Source organism: Mastomys coucha, unplaced genomic scaffold (genome assembly GCF_008632895.1).
Source record: "Mastomys coucha isolate ucsf_1 unplaced genomic scaffold, UCSF_Mcou_1 pScaffold8, whole genome shotgun sequence".
NCBI lineage: Eukaryota > Metazoa > Chordata > Mammalia > Rodentia > Muridae > Mastomys > Mastomys coucha.
Genome location: NW_022196914.1, coordinates 51,886,208 through 51,894,937, shown reverse-complemented (window position 1 = coordinate 51,894,937; position 8,730 = coordinate 51,886,208). Strand labels below are relative to the sequence as shown.

General features: G+C 40.2%; 1 long non-coding RNA gene across 1 annotated transcript in view; it reads right to left on the bottom strand.

Annotated features, from left to right (window-relative positions):
* LOC116083624 overlaps positions 1-224 on the bottom strand; it is a 4,256-nt gene extending 4,032 nt beyond the window's left edge. Inside the window, exon 1 of the long non-coding RNA XR_004115809.1 lies at positions 146-224. This is a non-coding gene — a long non-coding RNA (uncharacterized LOC116083624). The remainder of the gene's footprint in view (positions 1-145) is intronic.
* Positions 225-8,730: the final 8,506 nt, after the last annotated feature.

Sequence of the window (8,730 nt, the reverse complement as noted above, 5' to 3'; positions counted from 1 at the left end):
CGTGTGACAGAGGGAGAGAGAGAGAGAGAGAGAGAGAGAGAGAGAGAGAGAGCCTTTTACTGAGTTTTCATGACTTCTTAGCCTGGTCATGAAGAGCAGGGAGTAATATTTGCCAGCAGTGCCCGAGATGTCTGTTCTGTATCACCTCACTAGCTCTTTTTTAAAAAACGCAGCCAATGATGAAGACAACATCAAATTCAACAGCTTTTTTTTCCTGGTAGCAGATGTTCACTGTAGTGACATCGTTTTGAATTTCACAGGCCCATGGATGACAGTGGGGATTGTGATGTCATCTAGTTACATCTGCAAAGAGGGAGTTGCCAAGATGTCTGGTCTGGATTCCAGAGAAGAAATTCTTTCTTATCTTTGGCTAGACATACTTCCCTCTCTGAATCAGCTACATTAGTGTGGGAAAACCGACTGGTCCTCCTCCTCATAATAAGCTGACATATACTTCGAGACAGTCGTCAAGTAATCCTCTCCTCCCAAAAGAACAATCAAAATATTTATTTGCATAGTTAATATCACAACAGCATAGGCAGCCAGGCAAAGTTGCTCTCTTGTGAATAACATTAGCTTGTAGTTCATGGCTTAGGTGACTGCTCTGGAGTGGAATAAAACCATACCTCCAGACTCCTGGACAATAAACACTTCAGCTTATTTTTCTAAGTTATTCTGCTAATGGGAACACTCAACAAATATGCATTTAATACCTGTAGTGTGTAGTATTGAGCTATATGGTATTTTGTTAAACAGTAGAAAGGATACAAAAGTTTATAAGAAATAGTCACTGCTGTAAAGAAACTTAGAGAAAGGTACAAATCTGTACTGAGTATCCATCATGACTGAGCACTAAAATAAATGTGGAAGGTACACACGTAAGTTTTCTATCTTTGAGGAACTCAGTCTATAGAGAACTAAAGTTTACATTCGGTAGATTTATGTAAATACTAACGTCGTCATGTGGATGACGTTAGTGGCACTGTGTACTCTAGGGCATGAAGGAATGCCTTTTTTTCCCTTAGAACTTACTCAGGGCTTGAATGGAGCCTTAAAGGAAAAATAATGCTGACCTGACATTAAATAAGTGGGGGAAAGTTTCAAAAAAAGGAGAAGTAATTGCAGAAGCAGGAGAGGCCATGCACATTCAAAATTGCACCAGAAGTGGGGTGATTGAGAACTAGTCATGGAGATAAGACCAGAGAGTAAGGAAAAACAGCTTCAGGAAAAAACTAACCATGAGGAACATGGAAACACCAACTTTTCAATCCCCAAAGAGTTTTGAAGGTGGCAACAGTAGATTTTAAGCAAGAATGTCCTGACTAGGTTTAAAGTTTAAAAAATTAGTTTGAAAACTACATGAAGAAGCCATAGAAGGGAGGAGACAGAAGGAAAAGTAGTCAGAGATCTGTTTGTACACTGGTGAGGGAGCAACCTGGTAAGAGGAGTGAGAAATGAGAAAACAAAGGATCCCACTCTACAGGAGAGGGGTTATATAAAGGGCAAAGATTAGCTAACCAACCTCTTTCCTTTAATTACACTTAAATGTTTTTATTGGTGTGTGTGCTCTCGCAAGTGTCCATACACATGCACTTGTGTGCATCTGTGTACTTTACCACATAGCACACACATAAGTCTCAAGATGAGTTTTCAGGATTGGGCTCTTGTTCTCATCCATCCTGTGGGTCTCTGGGACAGAGCGCCCGGCTGTCCAACTTAGTGGCAAGCACCTTTACCCACAGAGTCATCCCACTTGCCCCTATTCAATCAACCTCATTCTCAAAGATTAATCACCAGTAGTTTTTTTTCACAAGCGATGAGTTTAGTTTTGTTGAGTGTATGCATTATTTAGCTGTTAATTATTTTATGTGAAAGAACCAAGTGTAATTTACAGAATCCATCCTATTAACAACCCAAAACAAGGAAATCAACATTTTACTCTTTAATCTTTTAATGTGCAAAGAGCTTTCTGCAACTCTTCCCTGAAACAAACACCAAAGAAATGAAAACAAATCAAAAACTGACACAGGAACCAAACAAGAAAGAATTTTATTTGGAAAAAAAAAATAGATTCAAAACAAGACAGGGAGTCTTTCAAAGGCCTGACTTAACTCTTTCAGAACATGATTGGTAAAACTTCCAGCTCCTATGTTACTTACCTCTGATTGGAGTTAGGTTCTCTGAATGCATTGCATTGAGTTTAGGGTTCAAGATGTCCCTGAGGGATCTTCCTTGGAACAGGAAGGTCAAGGAAGCAGAAGTGGACAGAAAAGGAAAATGCAGTGTAGACTGGACAGAGACTAAGCCAATCTGCCAGGTATCACTGCAGCACCTAGCATCCACTGAGGGTCCTGATCGTGTCACAATAGCCTGCCTAGCCAGACTCACTTATCAGACGTAAGATGTCCAGGGCCAAGTGTGATCTGTGCAGATGTGCTGCTTAGCAGTTGAGGCAGCCCCCTAACAGCTGAGGCAGTTACTGCCTAGCACCTTAGCAAGCTCCTTGAAAGGGGGTCTCTGTCTCCCACATTCACACACCCCTGCTTCGATGGATCTCAAAGATAGAACCAGGCTGAATTCCTGGCCTTGGTATAACTAAATCTAGATTGTTCTAGCCAGATGGCTTTATCTCCTATACTTAGAAGTGCTATTTTAGAACTGTAGAAACATAAAAATCATGTTGAGAAATGAACTCAAAATCAAGTTTAAAATAATTTACTACTAATAAGATTCTAGTGGACATTAAGAGTTGAAAACAAAGAAATTAATGTTGATATGAGGATGTTGTTCTACAATTCTATATAATAGAAAAGGCAGAATCAACACTAAATGCAAAGCAGTCCTGCAGCTAGAAGGAACATTATAATGGAATTTAGAAAATTTCTAAACTATAGGAAAAAAATGGTGGCTTCTTCATCAGTCATAGACTTGACTGAGAGACCATTCCTAAAACTTTATATTTTTTTCAAATCACTAATAACTGAACTATGTGCATAACAACGTGCTATCTTGTCAAAAATTACTATACAACAAGATGAAAGGAGAAGTAACTTTTAAAATTACTAGGACAAAGAAAGAATGCCCCATTCCAGTTTAGAATTTTAGTCTATTGCAGCATCCTAACAGAGCTAGGTGAAGGCACTGAAGAACTTGACATATGATTCCTGTAACTGGTACTAGTACTGACCTCATGGATTCCTCAACCCTCCAACTGTCTGTGTCATTCAAACTCATTGATTTAGACTCCATAAATTTGTAATGCAATGATAATAGAGTTGTAGTGTGCCCTTCAGCCAAGAAAACACTTGAGAGTGATTCCTCTTTGGAAATGGCAGTCTGTCCAATAAAGAAAGAGTTTACTAATCTACAACCATATCTTCAAATTCAAGGTCCAGAAGTTATTTCAGTACTGTCAAGAGTGGGGGCAGTGGTGGCATATGCTTTTAATCCCAGCACTTGGGAGGCAGAGTCAGGCTGATTTCTGAGTTCAAGGCCAGCCTGGTCTGTAAAGTGAGTTCCAGGACAGCCAGGGCTATACAGAGAAACTCTGTCTCGAAAAACCAAAAAAAGAAAAAAGAAAAAAAAAGAAGAAAGAAAGAAAAGAAAAACCAATTTTATGGCTGGTGAGATGGCTCAACGGGTAAGAGCACCGTTTGCTCTTCCCGAGGTCATGAGTTCAAATCCCAGCAACCACATGGTGGCTCACAACCACCCACAATGAAATTAAAAAGAAACAAAACAAAACAAAACAAAAAAATAGTGTCAAGAGTGGACACAATTCATTACCATAGGTTAATAATGACTTCTGTATTTTTTTTCCATTAACATATTTTTAAGTGATTGATATATTTCAAGTTATGGCAGAAAATAAAAAAAAAAACAGGGTTCACTCTTAAGAACTTATTAGTTACTGGTTTCTATGTGTATGTGTGCAATCTGGTGTGTGCAGGACAGGTTAACATTGGATGCCTTCATCTATGGCTTTTCACTTTATTTTCAGAGACAAAGTCTCTCCCTAAATCTGAATCTTACCAATTTGGCTAGACTAGCTGGCCAATGAACTTAAAGTTCTATTCAAACCTCACCCAACAAAATCTGGCTTTTTCAGGGCTGGGGACCCAAACTCATGTCCTCATGATTGGGTAGCCAGTACTTTATTGACTGAGCTATCCCCCTGGCATCTACATTATTTACCAACTTGAATGGTTGTCTCCTCCTCCCCCCCCCCCACCTTCCTTTTTCATACTGGAAGGTTTACCTGGAAGGAAGAGAGTGGAGAAAAAGAGGGCCCATTTTAATATCTAAACTAAATACAAATCTGTATGTGTCCCCAAATATCTTGAGGGTGCTGGTGCTAGGTATTTTCCCACAGACATTTTGGTCATTTTGGTCTTTAAGTTCACCAATCACAAGCTATCACAATCACTTGTCTATGGAAAATACTGTATTTAACAAATTACATCTCGAGAACTTAAAAAAAAAATCTCAACAAATCAAGTTAATGCTGTGAATTTCAGAGTGCATATGCTCAAGGAACAACTGCGTTAAATGCCTATGAGATTTTTAATTGTAAAGAATGTCTTGATGTTGGGCTATACATATCACAGTTGCAAGAAGACAGCCACCTTGGCCTTCTTCCTCCAGCACCAAGACTGCTGCTTACACTGGACCGCATGCTGGACACTGGAACCATCACCTCTATTGTCCCTCACAGTCTGAAACCTCCAATGCCACCTTTGCCAGAAAATAGGTCCAGTGAGACACCACTTCCTCTTATTGTCTTCCACCAAAACAATTTGTCCCGAAAGCAAGGTAGCTTGGGTGACTGTAGGTCACTCACTGGCGACCTTGCTAGAAGATGGGGGGCAGGGAACACAAGTGGAGTTTACGCTTCGCTTCGGAGAGGCCCGATTCATTCTGTGGGGAATTCCTCACACTTATAGTTTTCAAAAGGTGCTAAGCAGAAAAGAAAAGAGAAGAGAAGAGAAGAGAAGAGAAGAGAAGAGAAGAGAAGAGAAGAGAAGAGAAGAGAAGGAAAAAGAAAAGGAAAAAGGAAAGGAAAAAGAAAAGGAAAAAGAAAAAGAAAGAAAAGAGCCCAGAGGCTTATAACTGTAAAAATCGAAAGACAACTAAATGCTTTGCTAGGGCTTACTCACAAAGTGAATGGTGGTGGGCATTACATTTCCTGAATCAGGGAATTAGGGGACATTCTGGTGTCCGTGGAAGAGGTAGAGAAGAGTCACTGGAGTGCCTCTTGCTGACATCTTTCCTTGTGTCCGGATTGTTCCAGATGGCAGGAAGTCACTGCTCAGGCCTCTAGCTGGGCCATTCTCCAAAAGCTGACCCTCAACTCCTGTGCAGAGGCAAGCTGCCAGCTCAGCAAAGAGCGATGCTCACCTACACAGGCACAGGCCTCTCAGTTCTCCAGAGCAATCTAAAAATGTAGCCGAGACAAAATGGGGAAAGACCAGGGTCTCGGGCCTTTTACTGTGTGTATGCTAATTAGTAGGTGGAAGGGACATTATAATTGAGTTATGAAACAGCTAAATAAAAATAGAATACCTGCCAGAGAGCTTCTTCACATGGTGTTTCTACTTGAGAATAAACAATGTGTTCTTTGTAGGGCTTAAAAAAAAAAGAAGAATAAAAGGAGGGTGGGGGCTACTAATTTTATTTTGGAAACTTAGGTTTGTAGCTTGTTGTAAGTAGACTAGTGCTTGTATTCGTTGACATCTTGATTTATAAAAACCTGAACTAGTTCAGTTTCAATAATTCTTTTTATTCAAGCAACACTAGAGAAAGAGAAAAGATTGACGTGCCCCTCTAAAACGGGCATATGCAAAAGCTTTACAATTCTCTTTGTTAACTCTGGGTCAGATTTCATGAAAAAGCAATTGGAATTCTTCTTGCTGCCATTCTTCCATGTGCCTATGAAGGGGAGGCTTGAGGCTTCTGCTGCTAATGAGCACCACGAAGCTTCAATCCACAGAATTTTATCTTTGGAAGATGAAATGGCCTGTTTCCCTCAACACTTCTCAATCTTCTTTCTCTGTTGTTGACTCTCTCCTCAAGTACAGCAAAGAATGCCTAATTAATTCACTGCTGAGAAATTCATTCTAATGTCTAGACTTGGTAGGTGGAACCTGAATCGGATGAATAAAGCATAGCAGGTCCTGTGTCATTTTAAAAATCATGGTGGGTAGGAAAAAAAAAAAACAAGGAATCGGCATACGGGAAATGACAAATAAAGAGTTCATCGCATATTCGAATTTGTGACTTTGCTTCTGGAAGATACTCAGAGGTCCTTTGTGTTTAAAAATAAAAATAACAAAGAAAAGTAGCAATATATAAATAACACTGTTTGGAAAGTCTCAGGTAAAGCCAGGCTTATTCATAAAAGGTTATTTCTCTCTTCATATCAAATAATAAAAGTAGAAAAAGATACCCAAAGTACGTTTATATAACTAAAAGCAACCGGAAAGAAAACACCGCTAGGTCAGTTATCAATTTGTGTCACTGCAGAGAAACTGCCCATCCCTAAAACCACCCCTGCAGGGAACGGTAGAAGAGGCAGTCCCCGCCTCTTGCATTCTGCCGTCTGAGTCCCCTGCTCCTCACTGCCCATAACTCCAGCCATGAAATAACCAGTGGAGAGCCTTCTTAGTGCTCTATACATGCACAGCGCTCATTTTTGTTACAAGTCCCATTTTTAAAGCAAATAGAGTGAGGAATTAAATTTAATTGCTAGGTTTAACATATCAGAGTCTTCTGGATAAATGATATGCTAATTGATGACCTAGAGTCCCCCTTCTCTAAATTAGTTCCCAAATCAAGAGATTGACTAGAGTTTAAAAATACCCCCAAAAGATAGTTTAATGGATTAATTCTGGAGTTGCAGGGGCCAAGAAAGAGACCTACTTCTTGTTGCCCAGCGACCCAGTCACGCGTGAGATAGAGAATGAAGAAGCATGCTTGTCCTCTATTCTCACTCTTCTTTTCTTTGTTCTGTCTCCACTGTAGTGGCTTGAATAAGAATGGTCCCTATAGGCTCATGGATTTGAATGCTTGGTCACTCCTGAGCTGCACTGTTTGAAAGGATTAGGAGGTGTGGCCTTATTGGAGGAAGTGTGTCACTGGGAGTGAGCTTTGAGATTTCAAAAGCCCATGTCAAGTGCAGAGTCTCTTTCTCAGCCAGTGGATCAGTACAGAGTTCTTAGCTACTTTAGCAGCACCATTTCTGCCTGTGTACCACCATGATTCCCATCATGCTGAACTAAACTTGTGAAACTGTAAGCAAGTTCTCAATGCTTTCTTTGAGAAGAGTTGCCATGGTCATGGTGTCTCTTCACAGCACTAGAACACTGACAAGGACATTCATGAAACATCCGTGGTGTCACAGAGGCAATGGGAGGCATGTTAGGCTTTATTAATGGAGGTATACCCTCTACATTGCCCAAGTGGAATGAGAACTGATCGTTGACAACTCTAGACTCAAAGTTTCCAGAAACCCATGGAGACATTCCTTAACTGCACTGTTTCAAAGCCATTCAGACAACAGCTAACACTGCAATGTGTTAATGACCTATCACATCCTGATTATCCACTCTGTAAATAGTAAACTTCTAGCTTTTTCTTAGTCAATATACCTCTTCTCCATTAAACAAGGTGGTTGTCCAGCCTTCCGACATTGTCATCTATAATGTGGATTCTTATCACCCATGTCTTCAAGTCTCCTTCTCTCCCTCTCTCTCCCTCTCTCTCTCCCTCTCTCTCTCCCTCTCTCTCCCTCTCTCTCTCTCTCTCCCTCTCTCTCTCTCTCTCTCTCTCTCTTTCTCTCTCTCACACACACACACACACACACCCCACACACACACGTGCATACACACACACAAATAAATATAATTGAAAAAAATCTTTGTTTTTAGGTAAGTTTACAACTTTATATTGGGCTGCATGCATTATAATTATTCTGGGCCCCAGACTGAACACAGGGTTGGACATGTCTGAAAGAAAAAGAAAGTTGCCATGGAAATGTGTTAATTATTATATATGTTGGGGAAAATAACTTACATGAAATTGCTTTGAAAAAATAAATTTTGAAGTTTTATGGATTTGCACTCTTGTCCTTTGTCTTAGTTACTTTTCCATTGCTATGGTGAGTCACCATGTCCAAAGCAACTTGTAGAAGAGGTTTTGGTGGTTTATGGTTTCAGAGGGTGAGTCCATGACCATCCCGGTGGGGAAGATGGCGGCAGGTATGCAGGCAAGATGGTAGAGCAGTAGTTGAGAGCAAGAGAGTAGTTTCATATCTGAAGCAAGAGACAGAAAACACAAACTGGAAATGCCATGGGCTTTTAGAAACCTCAAATCTCAGACCCATTTATATACCTTCCTCCTTCAAGGTCATACCTCCTCATGCCTTACAAAGCAGTTCCATCAACTAGGGACCAAATATTTAAAAACATGAGCCTGTGAGGCATGAAATGGGTCAGTGGGACTTGAATTTCATCCCTAATCCCAACATGGTGAAAGAAAAGAACCAACTCCCATAAGTTATCCTCTGACATTTGCACACACACATGCAAATACACACACATGCACACACACATGCAAATACATACACATGCACATACATATGCATATACACACACATGCACATATACACACGTGTACATACACATGCAAATACACACACATTAGAACAAACATAAATAACTTGAAGAGTAAAAG